Source organism: Nycticebus coucang, chromosome 9, assembly GCF_027406575.1.
Source record: "Nycticebus coucang isolate mNycCou1 chromosome 9, mNycCou1.pri, whole genome shotgun sequence".
Taxonomy (NCBI): domain Eukaryota; kingdom Metazoa; phylum Chordata; class Mammalia; order Primates; family Lorisidae; genus Nycticebus; species Nycticebus coucang.
In genome coordinates, this window is record NC_069788.1 from 103,190,608 (window position 1) to 103,209,331 (window position 18,724).

An 18,724-nucleotide genomic window follows, 5' to 3' on the forward strand; every position below is an offset into this window, starting at 1 on the left:
CGTTAGGTATATTCCTAGATATTTCATTTTCTTTGAAACTATGGTGAAGGGAGTTGTGTCCTTAATTAGCTTCTCATCTTGACTGTTATTGGTGTACACAAAGGCTACGGACTTGTGGACATTGATTTTATATCCTGAAACATTACTGTATTTTTTGATGACTTCTAGGAGTCTTGTGGTTGAGTCTTTGGGGTTCTCTAAGTATAAGATCATGTCGTCAGCAAAGAGGGAGAGTTTGACCTCCTCTGCTCCCATTTGGATTCCCTTTATTTCCATGTCTTGCCTAATTGTATTGGCTAGAACTTCCAGCACTACGTTGAATAGTAAAGGTAACAGAGGACAACCTTGTCTGGTACAATGTTCTAAGAGGAAAAGCTTTCAGTTTTATTCCATTCAGTAAAATATTGGCTGTGGGTTTGTCATAGATAGCTTCAATCAGTTTTAGAAATGTGCCACCTATGCCTATACTCTTCAGTGTTCTAATTAGAAAAGGATGCTGGATTTTATCAAATGCTTTTTCTGCATCTATTGAGAGGATCATGTGATCTTTATTTTTGCCTCTGTTAATATGCTGGATAACGTTTATGCACTTGCGTATGTTAAACCAGCCTTGCATCCCTGGGATGAAGCCTACTTGATTATGATGAATGACTTTTTTGATGATAAGCTGTAATCAATTGGCTAGGATTTTGTGGAGAATTTTTGCATCTGTATTCATGAGTGAGATTGGTCTGAAATTCTCCTTTTTGTTTGGGCCTTTTCCTGGTTTTGGTATCAGGGTGATGCTTGCTTCATAGAATTTGTTGGGGAAGATTCCTTCTTCCTCAATTTTTTGGAATAATTTCTGCAGTACAGGAATAAGCTCTTCCTTGAAGGTTTGATAGAATTCTGGTGTGAAGCCATCTGGACCAGAGCATTTGTTGCTTGGAAGAGTTTTTATTGTTTCTTTGATCTCAGTGCTTGAAATTGGTCTGTTCAGAAGCTCTATTTCTTCCTGGCTGAGTCTAGGGAGAGGGTGTGATTCCAAATATTGATCCATTTCTTTCACATTGTCAAATTTCTGGGCATAGAGTTTCTGGTAGTATTCAGAGATGATCTCTTGTATCTCTGTGGGATCAGTTGTTATTTCCCCTTTATCATTTCTGATTGAGGTTACTAGAGATTTTACTTTTCTATTCCTCGTTAGTCTGGCCAATGGTTTATCTATTTCATTTATTTTTTCCAAAAACCAACTCCTTGTTTCATTAATTTTCTGAATGATTCTTTTGTTTTCAATTTCATTGATCTCTCATTTGATTTTGGGTATTTCTTTTCTTCTACTGAGTTTAGGCTTAGATTGTTCTTCTTTTTCCAATTCCATAAGATCTCTTGTGAGATTGTTGATGTGCTCTCTTTCTGTTTTTCAAATGTAGGCATCTAAAGCGATGAATTTTCCTCTCAAAACTGCTTTTGCAGTATCCCACAGGTTCTCGTAACTTGTGTCTTCATTTTCGTTATGCTCAAAGAAGTTAATGATTTCCTGTTTTATTTCTTTCTGCACCCATCTGTTATTCAACAGAAGATTGTTTAATTTCCATGCCTTTGGGTGGAGTCGAGCATTTTTGTTAGAGTTGAGTTCCACCTTTAGTGCCTTATGGTCTGAGAAGATACAAGGTAAAATTTCAATTCTTTTGATTCTGTTGATATTTGTTTTGTGTCCCAGGATATGATCAATTTTGGAGAATGTTCCATGGGGTGATGAGAAGAATGTATATTCTTTATCTTTGGGATGGAGTGTTCTATATGCGTCCATCAAGCACAGTTGTTCTACGGTCTCATTTAAATCTCTTATATCCTTGTTTAATTTCTGTTTAGAGGATCTGTCCAGCTCTGTAAGACGAGTGTTAAGATCCCCTGTTATTATGGTATTATCAGATATCATATTGCTCAGACTGAGTAAGGTCTGTTTCAAGAATCTGGGAGCATTTAAATTGGGTGCATAGATATTTAGAATTGAAATGTCTTCTTGTTGTATTTTTCCCTTGACCAATATAAAGTGACCATCTTTGTCTTTTTTGACTTTAGTTGCTTTAAATCCACATGTATCTGAAAATAAGATTGCAACTCCTCTTTTCTTCTGAATTCCATTTGTCTGAAAAATTGTCTTCCAACCCTTGACTCGGAGCTTTAATTTGTCTTTTGAAGCCAGGTTTGTTTCTTGCAGACAGCAAATGGATGGCTTGTGTTTTTTAATCCAGTCAGCCAACCTATGTCTCTTCAGTGGGGAATTCAAGCCATTAACATTTATTGAGATAATTGATAAGTGTGGTAGTATTCTATTCGTCTTATTTTGTGAGAGTCCATTGCTTAGTTTTATCTTTTGCATCAGTGTGAAGGTGAAGTTCTGTCCTTTAATTTCTGAGTTCTTACTTTGCTGCTGATCCATTGTGGTGGTCAGTGTGCAGAACAGGTTGAAGTATTTCCTGTAGAGCTGGTCTTGTTGTGGCAAATTTCCTCAATGTTTGTATATCTGTAAATGATTTGATTTCTCCGTCAATTTTGAAGCTTAGCTTAGCAGGGTACAGAATTCTGGGCTGAAAATTGTTCTGTTTAAGTAGATTAAAGGTAGATGACCATTGTCTTCTTGCTTGGAAAGTTTCATTAGAGAAGTCTGCGGTCACTCTGATGGATTTGCCCCTGTCGGTCAACTGGTGCTTACTCCTGGCAGCTTGCAGAATCTTTTCTTTTGTCTTGACTTTGGACAGGTTCATCACAATGTGTCTTGGAGAAGCTCGGTTAGAGTTGAGGCAACCTGGGGTCCGATATCCCTCTGAAAGCAGTGTGTCAGAATCTTTGGTGATATTGGGGAAATTTTCTTTTATAATATTCTCTAGTATGGCTTCCATTCCTCTGGGGCATTCTTCTTCCCCTTCTGGGATTCCTATAAAATGTATGTTGGAACGCTTCATAATGTCCCATAATTCTGACAGTGAACGTTCTGCTTTCTCTCTCTTCTTTTCTGCCTCTTTTACTATCTGAGTTATCTCAAAAACTTTGTCTTCTACCTCGGAAATTCTTTCTTCTGCATGGTCTAACCTGTTGCTGATACTTTCTGTTGCATCTTTCAGTTCCCTGATTGACTGTTTCAGTTTCTTCAGCTCTGCTATATCCTTTTTATATTCTTCATATCGTTCATCTCTTATTTGATTCTGTTTTTGAATTTTTTTTTTTTTTGGTTATTTTCCACTTTATTAGCAGTTCCCTTCATTGTTTCCATCATTTCGTTCATTGTTTTCAACATGTGTATTCTGAATTCCCTTTCTGTCATTCCTAACATTTCTTTATAGGTGGAATCCTCTGCAGTAGCTACCTCATTGTCCCTTGGTGGGGTTGTTCTGGACTGGTTCTTCATGTTGCCTGTAGTTTTCTGCTGATTCTTCCTCATGAGTGATTTCTTTTATCTGTTTCCTTGCCCTAATTTTCCTTTCACTTCCTCTTGCTCTTTAAGTTCTTGTGCCTGTGGACTAAGGGTTACAGGACCAGAAGGGTGAGAAGGTTGAAGAACAAAAAAGGGATGAAAGAAAGGAGGACCGAGTGATAGGAAAGAAAAAAAGAATAATAGAGAAAGGAGAGGAGGTGGGTAAAAGGAATATTGACAAAAAGAAGAGAGGCATAGAAAGAGGGAGACAGAGCAATATAGGTGTACAGTAGGTACTTTGATACAACCTTAAGAAAAAAACCACCTTCTGGGGGTGCCCAGTTGGGTGGTTCCCTTGAGGTCAGCAGCTGTTTGCTAACCTGATCAGACACAGTACCCCACCTCCACCAAGTAGAGAGGAAAGACAAAAATGCTATAAATCAAACCAAAACAAGCAAACAGAAAACTATACGGGATAAAATTGGGTGGAAAACCAAATAACAGAGGTAGAAACACTAACAGAAATGAAGTTCTAATTATTGAAATAGGCAGCAATGGGAAATTATAATTAAACTAGAAAAATTGAGAAAGAAAAAGGATCTGAATGGAAAAGGTTGAACTTAAAAAACAAAACAACATCAACAACATCAAAATAAACAAAAAAAACAACCAAACCAAAAAAAAAAAAAATCCACAACCAAAAACAAAGCAGTATGTATATGTTATTGAATATTGTCTGGACAACACGTGGTCTTCTGGGGTATGAGATGTTAATCACAGTTCTGATATGACTGGAGGCTCCTAATTTCTCAAACCCCAGCAGGTAGACACCCTAAATCTCTCTTCAGCCCACTTAAAAGGCACTTTGAACTTGTTCATTTGCTGAGCAGAAGCTTTCCCCAGGTAAGTGCTTGTCGCTGGAATCACTGCTGAAGTGGCTATCCACTTACCCTGTGTGCCAAAACTGGTCTCCCTCTGCCCCCGAGGGTTAGGACTGCAAGGTGGCTCAGATCCTGCCCTTAGGCTACTTGGTCGCTGGGTTACCAGCTCCCACCCAATTCTAGCTCTGCGACCCTGAGGGCAGAGCTTGCCAGGGCAGATCGCTCACAATGGCTCCCTGTGACCCAGAGCCAAACACTATTAGCTCCGTCTGGCTCAGCGGCTCAGACTGGGGCCCTAGACAACAGCCAAAGTTCTCCGCACTCCCGCTCAGGCTCTCCCCAAGGCAGTTCAACTGAGTGCCAAGTCCAAAGACACAAAAACAGTTCACAGGTAAGGCCTTTCTGGTTTGTAGTCTCGCTGCTACTGAACTTATAGTTGTGGGCGGGTTTAGACGGATTGAACACATGCGACCACTTGCCGGTTTTCCACTGTTTTAGTCCTCCTCTTGGGGTCCAGAAGTCTCTCACTGACTCCCTGTATCCTCGCAGGGGTGATGATAGGCAGATCCCACCAGCCAGAGATGCCTGGAGTCCTATCTCCCCAGACTCATGGTGCCCAGATGCAAGGAAGCTGTTTCTCAGCTGCCATCTTGCTCCGCCTCCCCGGGCCTTAGACTTTTATACTTTTTGAGGCTGTACCTTTATTCTTAATGTGTGGAATGGTTCTGCCTAGTTTCTACCTGTGGTTTTTATATTGTACCAAGTGAAATTAGATCATCTACTTCAATAGTATAGGTTACATTTTTCATTCTCCTATTTTCATAAGGTTAGTAGATATTATGTTTGGAAAAGTTTTAGGGCTATGAATTAGAAGTGAAGTCTTCCCCCCATGGAAAAAGAGAATCAAATTTTGTAGCTTCTTTATCTCAGCTCTGGAAATTCTCCTTTTTACTGTGGATTTAATCACATCTCTTGACTTACAGAATGTTAAAATGGTAGAATACTATGGGCTACAGTATGACCAGCAACACACGCACAAAGAGATGCATTGTCTGAAAGTAGACCAGAGCTCAGAGGGTGACAGGCAGTGTCAGATGTCAAAGAGCAACAGCACACATTAGCTAGGAGTAGAGTGTCAAGGGAAGTAGAACCTCAAACAAACTGGTCAACATAACAGAGGTGGTCAACATCAGGAACTAGGCCTATTGTACTGATACATAGATGTGGTGCATGTCCAGTCTATGAAAATTTGGTCCGCTGAAAGAGGGGGTCAATTTAGGGATGTGGTCAGCTATGGAGGTTCTACTGTATCTGGAGCAGAGAACCCAAGGGAGCTTCACGTATCTGATACTAAACGTGGGTAACTTCCCACCCTAACTTTTATATCCTCAGGGCATCTAAGAGAAACACAGAAAAGGTTTGGGGTCAGAGATGAAGTTTTGCTATTTGACAGAAGGAGCTATTGATCTAGCAGACTTAGGGAAAACTTAAAAATACCATGCCTGAGATTCATCAACTGGTAAGACTTGAGTAAGACCGAGGTTCTATACATACAAGTCTCTTGTGTTTTTTTTCTGGTACTGCAAAAAAATTTTCTGACATTCTTGCTGCTGCCAGAGTAATGTCTTCTAGAGATTTCTGCCTCTGACCTCTAATTAATTGTAAGAACAAGTAAATAAACTTTATAACATTATCTAGAGTGAGTCTGCTGGCACTGCATGAGGACTAGAACTTTTTGGAGTATGGCCCAGAACCTGCACCCGTAGACTATGTGGCATCTGTCTTTGCTCAAGACAGTGGTAGTAAACAACAATTTGTAAACAGCAAGCTCACAATTAGAAAAAAAGAGCAGACATATACTGGCTCACACTGAGCCAGTGTGTCTTTGCCTCCTAAATAGACACTAGTTCTATAATTTCACCAGGTATCTGATAGCCATTGAAGCATCCATTAAGAATTCCCTAGGACTATGAAAAACTTTCTACTTTGAAAATAAGAGAAATATCTGCAGAGAGAATCACAGGAATCACAGCTCTTTAAGCATTTCCAGGCCCCTTTAAGCATTACAGATTTGATTTTCAGACCAATAAGCCATCATCAGCAGTTTGATAGTTTCTCCAAGGTCCTATCTTCTATAACATGAATGCTTATGGTATTTACTATATAGTGTATAACTATCATAAGACTAATTACAAATGAGTGCAATTTTAAAATACATTTGAGCAGAATTTTATGTGTTTCTAATATTTAAACATTACATGATTGCCTTAAAACAGTTGATGGTCTAGGTAGCATGGGAAGAGGTTTTTAAAACTGGCATTTAAGTTTTGTGTGTATACATCTGAGAATGGATAATTGCTTCAGGAAGCACTGGTGTTGAATTATTGAACCCATGATGAGATAATCATATAAATTATCAATAAAAACTTCAGTGAACACCTATTGTGTTAAAAGCTATTTTGGTGCCATTGGGGTAAATGAAGAGCAGTAGAAGCAATCTCTGAATTAAAATGTTTATAAATTAAAATATAACTAACATGAGTACTTCAGAGTAATTTTTTGCTACTAGATCATCTTGAAGACTTTTACATTTTTGACCAACATAGTTAGAAGAGATCTTAGAATCCCACAACTTCATTAAAAATGAAGAAATGAAGGCCAGAGGAATGAACAATCCCCAGTACTTTGCCCAGAACCTGGCTCATAGAAAGCACACAGGAAACATTTATCAAGCAATTGAATGATAATGTTATCTGTATAAAGTCATTCTGTGAAAGAGGAACAGATCTCACTTTAGGATCTAGACATCCTGACTCAGTCCTGTATCAGATGCTCCACATTTCCACTTTCAGCCTATAAAATCAAGCCACACTTCGGTTTTTGTTGTTCATCTTTATCTAGATTTTACTCAGTAGTCCCCCCTTATCCATGGGAGATGTGCTCCGAGACTCTCGGTGGATGCCAGAAACCATGAATAGTACCGAACCCTAGTAACACTATGTTTTCTCTTATACATATGTATCTATGATAATGTTTATAAGTTAGATGCAGTAAGACATTAAAAACACTAATAATCAACTAAAACAGCTATAGCAATACACTATAATAAAAGGTTAAATGTGTACTCATTCTCTCTCTCTAAATATCTCATTGTCCTATACTCATCCTTCAAGTGATGATTTGAGGTTATAAAATGTATGTGTAATGAGATTGAAAGGCCAGATGGACCCCATTTTGCATTCTCTTTTCCCTCCCCTCCTCATCACTACCTGCCCCTGAGCAGGTAGGCCTTGCAGAAACAGGCTGTTAAACAAACATATCTTTCAGAGACCGGGGATTAGCCCAGAAGTTACAAATCCTTGTAAAAGTACATCCTATCTTTGGTTCCCCTTGTAACTACTCAATCCCCTACCCTGTAGATCTAACCTTGCCTTGCTTTTATAAACTGCTTTGCTTTAGGAATTCCACCCCACCCCCCGACCCCCACTGAAAGAAAGATATTAAAACCCCCTTCCTTTGTTATGCGGGGATGAGAATTTTTAGGTGTGGACCTTTTTTGGTAGGCTGGCCAATAAAGGACCCCATACCTAATTGGAACTCAGTGTGCTAGTGTTTTCTCTGTGATTCCACTTGCTTGGGTACCACAAGAGGAGGTGAATTACATAGACATTGTGATGTAAATGGAAATTTTCAGAAATAAACAATCCATAAATTTTACCTTGTGCACTGTTCTAAGTGGTGTGATAAACTCCTGTGCCACCCACCTCTATCCGGCCTGGATTGTCTTTAGTCATTTAGTTGTCCTCTAGGTTATCAGACCAACCGGGTGCTGTGCTATCGCAGTGCTGGCCATCAACTACTTTGCTCAATTATGGTCCCAAAGCACAAGAGTTAGTGATGCAGTATTTTTGGACCCCAGACGACCACAGTACCAAAAATTGAAAATCAAAACTGTGGATAATGAAGAACCACTGTATTTTGAGATATTGTAGATTCACATTCATTTGAAAGAAATAATACATGGAGAGCACATATGCTCTTGGTCAGTTTCCTTCCCCTAAAGGTAACATTTTGCAAAACTATAGTACTATGTCAATCCAGGATATTGACAGTGATAGTTAAGATACAGATCACTGCCACATTGCACCTTTTCTGATTTTTTATTGATAAAAGTGAGACATATGTAGAGGATATGTGTGATATTTGTATGCAGGTACCCAATGTGCAGTGGTCAAATCAGGGTAATTGGGATATCCACTACCTCAAACACTTACCTTTTCTTTGTGCTGGGAACTTTACGATTCTTTTCTATAGCCACACTCACGTCTTTCTACTTGATCCCATTCTTAATTCCTGGAAATTAATAATCTATTCTCCATAACTGTAATTTTATCATTTTAAGAATGTCACATAAATGATTTAAACTTTTGGGGTTGCCTTTTTTGTCTGTTTGTTTGGAACAATTCTCCAGAGATTCATCCAGATTGCTGTACATATCAATAGTTTATTCCTTTATATTGCTGAATAGTATGTTATGGTATAGATGTACTGCAGTTTGCTTAAAGATTCACTCATTGTAGGGTATCTAGGTGTTTTCCAGTTCTTGAATATTATAAATACAGCTACTATAAACATTCATGTACAGGTTTTTCTGTGAATAAAAGTATTCATTTCTCTAAGATAAATGCTCAGGAATAAATCACCGTGTTGTGCAACAGCAGCTTGTTTACTTCTTAAAGAAACTACTAAGCTATTTTTCAAAATGGGGTTGTAATTGTTCTGAAAAATGTGCCTTGATTGCTCATTGTGGTTTTAATTTGCATTTTCTTTTTTTTTTTTTTTTTTGAGATACAGTCTCAAGCTGTTGCCCTGGATAGAGTGCCATGGCCTCACAGCTCCCAGCAAACTCAAAACTCTTGGGCTCAAGCGATTTCTTGCCTCAGCCGCCCAAGTAGCTGGGACTACAGGCACCAGCCACAACATCTGGCTATTGTTTCTTTGTAGTTGTCATTGTTATTTGGCAGGCCCAAGCTGGATTCCAACCTGCCAGCTCCGGTGTATGTGGCTGGCACCCTAGCTGCTGAGCCACAGGCACCAAACCTTAATTTGCATTTTCTTAATGGCTAATGCTGTTGAACATCTTTTCATGTGCTGATAATATGCCACCTATAAATTATCCTTGGTGAGATCTCTATTTATGTTGCTGGCCATAAGTTATACCTGGATTTTTCTTTTTTCTTTCTTTTTTTTTTTATTTATTTTTTTATTTTTTTATTAAACCATAGCTGTGTACATTAGTATGATCATGGGGCACCATACACTTGGTTCATATATCGTTTGACACATTTTCATCACATTAGTTAACATAGCTTTTGTAGCATTTTCTTAGTTATTTTGCTAAGACCTTTACATTCCACATTTACTAGGATTCACACATACCCTTGTAAAATGCACCGCAGGTGTAATCCCATTAATCCCCCTCCTTCCCCCTCCCTCCCCTCCCTTTCCCCTTTCTCCCTATTCTTAGGCTATAACTGGGATATAGCTTTCATGTGAAGGTCCTACATTAGTTTCATAATAAGGGTGAGTACATTGGGTACTTTTTCTCCCATTCTTGAGACACTTTACTAAGAAGAATATGTTCCAGCTCCATCCATGTAAACATGAAAGAGGTAAAGTCTCCATCTTTCTTTAAGGCTGCATAACATTCCATGGTGTACATATACCACAATTTATTGATCCATTCGTGGATCGATGGGCACTTGGGCTTTTTCCATGACATAGCAATTGTGAATAGGGCTGCAATAAATATTCTGATAAAGATATCTTTGTTATGGTGTGATTTTTGGTCTTCTGGGTATATGCCCAGTAGGGGGATTACAGGATTGAATGGTAGATCTATTTTTAGATCTTTAAGTGTTCTCCATATCTCTTTCCAAAAGGAATGTATTAATTTGCATTCCCACCAGCACTGCAAAAGTGTTCCCTTTTCTCCACATCCACGCCAACATCTCTGGTCTTGGGATTTTGTGATATAGGCTAGTCTCACTGGAGTCAGATGATATCTCAAAGTAGTTTTGATTTGCATTTCTCTGATGATTAAAGATGATGAGCATTTTTTCATATGTCTGAAGGCCATGCGCCTGTCTTCTTCAGAGAAGTTTCTCTTCAAATCCCTTGCCCAGCCTGCAATGGGATCCCTTGTTCTTTTCTTGCTAATGCATTTCAGTTCTCTGTGAATTCTGGTTATTAAACCTTTGTCGGAGACATAACCTGCAAATATCTTCTCCCATTCTGAAGGCTGTTTGTTTGCTTTACTTACTGTGTTCTTGGCTGTGCAGAAGCTTTTTAGTTTGATCAATTCCCAATAGTGTATTTGTGAAGAAGCTTCAATTGCCCGGGGGGTCTTTCTCATAAAAAACTCGCCCAACCCAATTTCTTCAAGGGTTTTCCCTACACTCTCTTCTAGTATTTTTATAGTTTCATATCTTAGGTTTAAATCTTTAATCCAGTGAGAGTCTATCTTGGTTAATGGTGAGAGGTGTGGGTCCAGTTTCAGTCTTCTACAGGTTGCCAGCCAGTTCACCCAGCACCTTTTGTTAAATAGGGAATCTTTTCCCCACTGAATGTTTTTAATTGGCTTGTCAAAGACTAAATAACGGTAAGTAGCTGGATTCATCTCTTGGTTCTCTATTCTGTTCCAGACATCTACTTCTCTGTTTTTGTGCCAGTACCATGCTGTTTTGATCACTATCGATTTGTAGTATAGTCTGAGGTCTGGTAGCGTGATTCCTCCTGCTTTGTTTTTATTTTTGAGTAATGTCTTGGCTATTTGAGGTTTTTTCTGATTCCATATAAAACGAAGTATTATTTTTTCAAGATCTTTAAAGTATGACAGTGGAGCTTTAATGGGGATTGCGTTGAAATTATACATTGCTTTGGGTAGTATGGACATTTTAACAATGTTGATTCTTCCCAACCATGAGCATGGTATATTTTTCCATTTGTTAACATTCTCAGCTATCTCTTTTCTTAGAGTTTCATAGTTCTCTTTATATAGATCTTTCACGTCCTTTGTTAGATAAACTCCCAAGTATTTCATCTTCTTTGGCACTACTGTGAATGGGATAGAGTCCTTAATTGTTTTTTCAACTTGACTATTGTTGGTATATATAAAGGCTACCGATTTATGGATGTTGATTTTGTAACCTGAGACACTGCTGTATTCCTTGATCACTTCTAAGAGTTTTGTAGTAGAGTCCCTAGTGTTTTCCAGATACACAATCATATCATCTGCGAAGAGTGAAAGTTTGATCTCTTCTGATCCTATGTGGATACCCTTGATCGCCTTTTCTTCCCTAATGGCGGTGGCTAAAACTTCCACTACAATGTTAAAGAGCAATGGAGACAATGGGCAGCCATGTCTGGTTCCAGATCTAAGTGGAAATGATTCCAATTTAACTCCATTCAATATGATATTGGCTGTGGGTTTGCTGTAGATGGCCTCTTTCAGTTTAAGAAATGTCCCTTCTATACCAATTTTCTTAAGTGTTCTGATCATGAATGGATGTTGGATGTTATCAAAAGCTTTTTCTGCATCGATTGAGAGAATCATATGGTCTTTGTTTTTTAATTTGTTTATGTGCTGGATTACATTTATAGATTTACGTATATTGAACCAGCCTTGAGACCCTGGGATAAAACCGACTTGGTCATGATGTATGATTTGTTTGATATGTTGCTGGATTCTGTTTGTTAGAATCTTGTTGAATATTTTTGCATCTATATTCATTAGTGATATTGGTCTATAATTTTCTTTTCTTGTTGGGTCTTTTCCTGGTTTGGGGATCAGGGTGATGTTTGCTTCATAGAATGTGTTGGGTAGTCTTCCTTCTTTTTCTACCTTTTGGAACAGGTTGAGTAGTATAGATACTAGTTCCTCTTTAAAGGTTTGGTAGAATTCTGACGTGAAACCATCTGGTCCCGGGCTTTTCTTTTTGGGGAGATTTTGTATGGTTGATTATATTTCTCAACTTCATATGGGCCTGTTCAACATTTCCACTTGTTTTTGATTAAATCTTGGAAGGTGACGTGTTTCCAATTAACGGTCGATTTCCTTCAGATTTTTGTATTTCTGAGAGTATAGTTTCTTGTAATATTCATTAAGGATTTTTTTGATTTCTGAGGAGTCTGTTGTTATTTCATCTTTGTCATTTCTGATTGATGAGACTAGAGATTTTACTCTTTTTTTCCTGATTAGGTTGGCCAAAGGTTTATCTATTTTGTTGACCTTTTCAAAAAACCAGGTTTTTGATTTATTGATCTGTTGTATTATTCTTTTGTTTTCAATTTCATTTAGTTCTGCTCTGATTTTGGTTATTTCTTTTCTTTTACTGGATTTGGGGTTGGACTGTTCTTCCATTTCCAGTCTCTTGAGATGTCCCATTAAGTTGCTTACTTCCTCTTTTTCCGTTCTCCTGAGGAAGGCTTGCAGTGCTATAAATTTCCCTCGTAGAACTGCCTTTGCTGTGTCCCAGAGATTCTGATAGTTCGTGTCTTCATTGTCGTTTTGTTCCAGAAATTTGGCAATTTCCTTCTTGATCCCATCTCTGACCCAGCTATCATTCAGCATAAGGTTATTTAACTTCCATGTTTTTGTATGTGTATGCAGATTCCTGTTGTTACTCATCTCAAGTTTTATTCCATGATGGTCCGAGAAGATGCATGGAATAATTTCTATTCCTTTAAATTTGCTGAGGTTAGACTTGTGACCTAAGATGTGATCAATTCTGGAGTAAGTTCCGTGGGCTGATGAGAAGTATGTGTATTCAGTTTTGTTGGGATGAAATGTTCTGTAGATGTCAGCTAAATCTAAATGCTGGATGGTTAGATTTAAATCTAGAATTTCCTTACTCAGCTTTTTGTTGGAGGATCGATCCAGCACTGCCAAAGGAGTGTTAAAATCTCCGACTGTTATAGAGTTGGAGGAAATCAAGTTGCTCATATCTGTTAGAGTTTCTCTTATAAATTGAAGTGCATTCTGGTTGGGTGCATAGATATTAATAATTGAAATCTCTTCATATTGAGTCTTACCCTTAACAAATATGAAGTGACCATTTTTGTCCTTCCTTACTTTTGTTGGTTTAAAGCCTATTGTGTCCGCAAATAAAATTGCAATTCCTGCTTTTTTCTGGATACCATTTGCCTGAAATATGGATGACCATCCTTTCACCCTGAGTCTGTATTTGTCTTTTAAGTTAAGATGTGACTCTTGTATGCAACAAATGTCTGGGCTGAGTTTTTGTATCCAGTCAGCTAACCTATGTCTCTTTAGAGGGCAGTTTAAGCCATTCACATGAATGGAGAGCATTGATAAGTTTGGTGAAATTTGGGGTATTGAGTTTTTCGAAAGTCCAGTGGGCATTTTTAATCCTTTTGCCATTGTGGAAGTTGGAGTTTGATCAGAAGTTTCTGAGTGAGTTTACTTTTGTAGTAGAGGATTGGTTGGTTATTATGGAGGATAGGTCTGAGAATATCCTGAAGAGCTGGTTTAGTTATGGCAAATTTCTTTAGCATATGAATGTCATTAAAGTATTTAATTTCTGCGTCGTAAATGAAACTCAGTTTAGCTGGGTACAATCCGAGGTTGAAAGTTATTTTGCTTGAGGAGATTAAACGTTGATGACCACCCTCTTCTGGTTTCAAAAGTTTCAGCAGAGAAATCTGCAGTCATTCTAATGTTCTTCCCTTTGAAGGTAATAGATTTCTTTCTCCTGGCAGTTTTGAGAATTTTCTCCTTCATATTAACTTTAGTGAAGTTAATTATGATATGCCTGGGGGATGTCTTATTGGGGTTGAGTCGTGCTGGGGTTCTGAAGCTATCTGCTATCTGAATTTCAGGTTCTCTAGGCATGTCTGGAAAATTCTCTTTCATAATTTCATGCAGAAGGGCCTCTGCGCCCAGTGAGACCACTTCATCTGTTTCAGGAATTCCTATGAGACGGATATTTGCCTTCTTCGAGTTATCCCAGAGCTCTCTGAGTGAGTGATCCATTTTTGCTCTCCATTTCTCTTCCTCTTTGAGAGTTTGGGAGCGTTCAAATGCTTTATCTTCGATGTCGGAGATCCTTTCTTCTGCTTGGTCCATTCTGTTACTAAGGGATTCCACTGTATTTTTCATATCTTTGAGGACTGCAAATTCTTGTTTCAGTGTGTCTAAGTCTTTCGTGGTTTTGTCTTTAAATTCGTTAAATTGTTGAGACAGCTTTTGAATTTCTCCACAAAATCCTAATTCCATTTTGTTAATCTTGTTTGCCATCCAGATTCTGAATTCGATTTCTGACATCTCAGCCAGTTGTTTGTGAATGGGATCTTCAATTACATCTGCCGTATCTTTCCTTGGGGGGGTTGATCTATTCTGGTTATTCATGTTACCAGAGTTTTTCTGCTGATTCCGCCCCATGATTGTTTTACTCCCTTTGATTTTCCTCTGGTGTTTTGTCGAGGACCCGTACAGTGCTGTGGCCTGAGAAACTGGGGCCCTGTTTGGTGTAGAGGGGCTAAGTGGTTCTGACTTGTTTTCAGCTGGTTTCTATGTGACCCTAGTGAAACAGTTACTCTGGGTTGAAGTCTCAGCTGTGGAGAAATACCAGCAATTAAGTCACCCCACCCACCACAGGAAACAAATGGAAAAGGAAAATCAAACCTTCCTACAACCACACACCCAGGGCACCACCTGGATAGTCCCCAGGTGAGTGACTCAGTTCAAAAGGTCCAAGTCAATTGTCTCAGTCAGCAGCTGCCTCAGGTGGGAGAGTTCAAGAGGTACCTGGGAACTGGGTCACAGGGGTCTGGTGGCTGCTCTAAAAGGCTTGCTCCAGTGCTGCGTGGAATCAGGAAGAGCCACCAGTAAATAGATGAGTCTGGGAAGAATGATGCCTCCTTCCCCACCTTGCAGCTCTGTCACACCCAGTCTCTGCTAGCCGCACAGGGCTGTGACCCAGTCAGTTGTCTGCAGTAAGCAGATACTCCAGGGGTTTGCACCTGCCTAAGTCACAGGGTAGTCTATGTCTGCTCGACTAAGCCACTATTTTCTGTCTTTATCCAGTGGGGAGTGGTGTGGCCTGTCAACCTCGGGCACTTGATGGAGGCTGGAGGTGTTCACTCAGTTCCAGCCCCACCCTTAGTTTATGTTACTGGGTGAAGGGAACAACCCTGTGGGAGTTTGTTTCTGACCTTGCCAGATTCCTCTGCAGAGGAGAGGCTGATTTGAGTTCCCAGAACCTGTGTCTCAGGCCCTGTCTTTAGTCCTGCGGATTTGTATTCGCAGCACAATCAGTTGTTGGCTGTAGCCTCTTGGCCTCCTTTGTCTATAAGCTGGTGATCCCCTAAGGGCCAGGTGCGTTTTAGGCTCAGTAGAGTGGTTCTCTGGATCAGCCCCACCCTAGGAGTTTCCCGGCTCTGCGGGTGTGTTTTCCAGTCCCCGTGTTCCACCCAAGTCGGTACCGTCTCAGGAAAACCCTTTACTCATGGGGCCTGTGTTTCAGTCCCAGGTCTGTTCCATGGTGGTTGCCATCTGAGAAGATGCTCGGCCTCATCTGATTGCCCAGGAAGACAGGAGGAGAGGCTATGGGATATCTGGGGGTGGGCCTTGTTATTGCTGAAGATGGCTGTTGCTCTGCACCTCAGGGCACCACCGCTCCAGTGTAATTCCCTCTCAGCTGACCGTTGTCTTCTCGCTCCTTTGCTACAGTGTCAGCACTGGCCAGCTGCAGTCCAGGTCCTGTCTACACCTCTTGAGAGTTCAGCCAAGAATCTGGACTCCTGAGGGGGCAGGTCTCCAGATCACGGAGTGAGAGTGGAGGGGGGTGTTAGGAGCTCAGAGTTACAGGTCATAACACCAAGCTCATTGAGTCCAAATGAACAAATAAACAGATACAAAGGTTACCAGGCACATGGGCCCATAGATACAGAGATAGACGGAAACACATAAACATACAAGCAATAGCCACGACAACAGCAATATAAGAACAACTGCAATAAAAACAGTGATAATCGTAAAATAATTGAAAGGGAAAAAAAGAGAAAAAAGTGGTGTTAGAAGGAATGTTAAGTGAGAAGAAAGAAGAAATTAAAACTAGAAGACATAGAAATAAAAAATATATCTATATAAAATATAATAATAAAAAATTATCGAAATCTCCTCTAAGAAAATGGTGAGGAAAAATCAGACAAAAAGAAAACAACAGCAAAAAAACAAACAAACAAAAAAAACCCATTAAAACCAAAAAAAAAAAAAGGCACCAACTGCAAAAATATTCTTGTGGTAGAAATATACCTATAAGTGTCTATATGTCTGCTGTAGGGATCAACTTTCGTAGGAATATAGTCACACTGCAATATACTTTCTGGACACCAGGTGGCGCTGTGAGTGGTTTTGAGACTTATACCTGGTTTATAGTTTATACCGTTACCATGGTAACCACCTTCCATGGCCGATCGCCATTTTGGAGTTTCTGTAAAAGTTTGTCGCCTAAGAATTGTGCAACCTCGGCTGTTCTCCTCCGGACAGCACTTGCGACCGACCCTCCCACTCAGTGCAGGTGTCCACGCTTCCTAAGTCCCTCCACTCTGCTCCCAGGTTCCGCCGCAAACTGGCGACTGCAATCAGCCATAAGGGGAGTGGTGCTGAGTTCGCGCGGTGTCTCCTGTACCTGGTTCCCGGGGCTTCAGCAGCCAAAACCGGTCCGCGCCTTCAGTTGCTCTGCGGCCCCAGAAGCCAAAGCTGGGTCCTAGGCTTCAAGCCGTTCCGTGGTTGGAGCGCTTGTGGGATTTATTCTGAGTTTGATGATTTAGAGTTTTGGATGGGCGGCCGCCAGTTCGCTGCGCAGTCTGAACTGCCAGCCCCCTCCAACACCTGGGGGAAAGGTGCCCGCCCTTTTGGGTAGTTCAAAATGTCTGTTTCCCAGGCAGGATCCCTTCCCTTCAATTGTCCAACAGTTCGCCCAGCTCCCTGTGGTTTTGAGTGGCTCTCCTTTTGGATGCCTCCCTCAGTTCAGGATTAATTACTTGTCAATTGGATTTTGTCAGCATTTACAAGCTGCTGACCTCCGTGGGGTAGGGGCCTGCTGGCCGGCACAACTGAGCAGGGAAGATTCTCTACAACAGAGTCTATGATTTTAAATTACCCCTCATATATAGCAAACCGCCAGTTCGCTGGGCATCTCCAGCTCTGTCCACTCCAATAATCCACACACAGGGAAGGTCCAGACCGCCTTTCCTCTCACCTGGTGGCTTGGGAGAGGTGGGCTACACGTCCATCCTGTCCGCCATCATGCTCCGCCTCCCTCTTTTTTTTTTTAATACTTTGAGACAGTCTCATTTTGTTACCCTCAGTAGAGTGCCATGGCATCGCAGCTCACAGCAACCTCAAACTCCTGGGCTTAAGCAATTCTCTTGCTTCAGCCTCCCAAGGAACTGGGACTACAGGCAGCAGCCACAGTGCCTGGCTATTTTTTGGTTGTAGTTGTCATTGTTGTTTGACAGGCCAAGGCTGGGTTCAAACCCACCAGCTCCAGTGTATGTGGCTGGAGCTCGAGCCACTGAGCTACAGGCACCAAGCCATAACTGGATTTTTCTAATTGTATGTGTTTTGTTTGCATTGTTTTTGTTCTTAACTATTATTTTAACTTTGTAACTTTTTCCTTTGTTGACATCTTTGGCTATTAAGTCTAAGAACTCTTTTCCTAGCTCTTGCTCCCAAAGATTTTCTTCTATGTCAAAGAATCTTATTGTTACTGTTCTTGTTACCTAGCCATAGGTACCTATTCAATTGCTCTGGCATGTTTTGTTGAAAATGCTGTTCTTTCTCCATTGAATTATTGTGTACCTTTATCAAAATTCAATGGGTATTATTTGTGTTGTCTACTTCTGGGTTCTCTATACTACTCCATTAATGAGTGTGCATTATCTTTCTCCTTGACTGTACCACACAACCTTGACTACTATGGATACCTAGTAAGTTTTGAAATTGAGTAGTCTACTTCCTATCATTTTATTCTTCTCTTCAACTTTGTTTTAGCAATTCTAGTGCTTTTGCCTTTCTATCAAAAATTTCAAGGTGGCAGGCATCTCTGGCTGGTGGGATCTGTCTATAATCATCCCTTTGAGGATACAGGAAGTCAGCAAGAAACTTCTGGACCCCAAGAGGAGGACAAAAACAGTGGAAAACTGTCAAGTGGTTGCGTGTGTGCCATCAGTCTAATCTGGCCGGCAGCTGTAAGTACAGCAGCGGTGAGACTACAAACTGGAACGGCCTTACCTGTGAACTGTTTTGGTGTTTTGGGGCTTGGAACTCAGTTGAACTGCCCTGGGGAGCACTTGGGCAGGAGTGCAGAGAACTTTGGGCATTGTCTAGAGCCCCAGACTGAGACGCTGAGCTGGACGG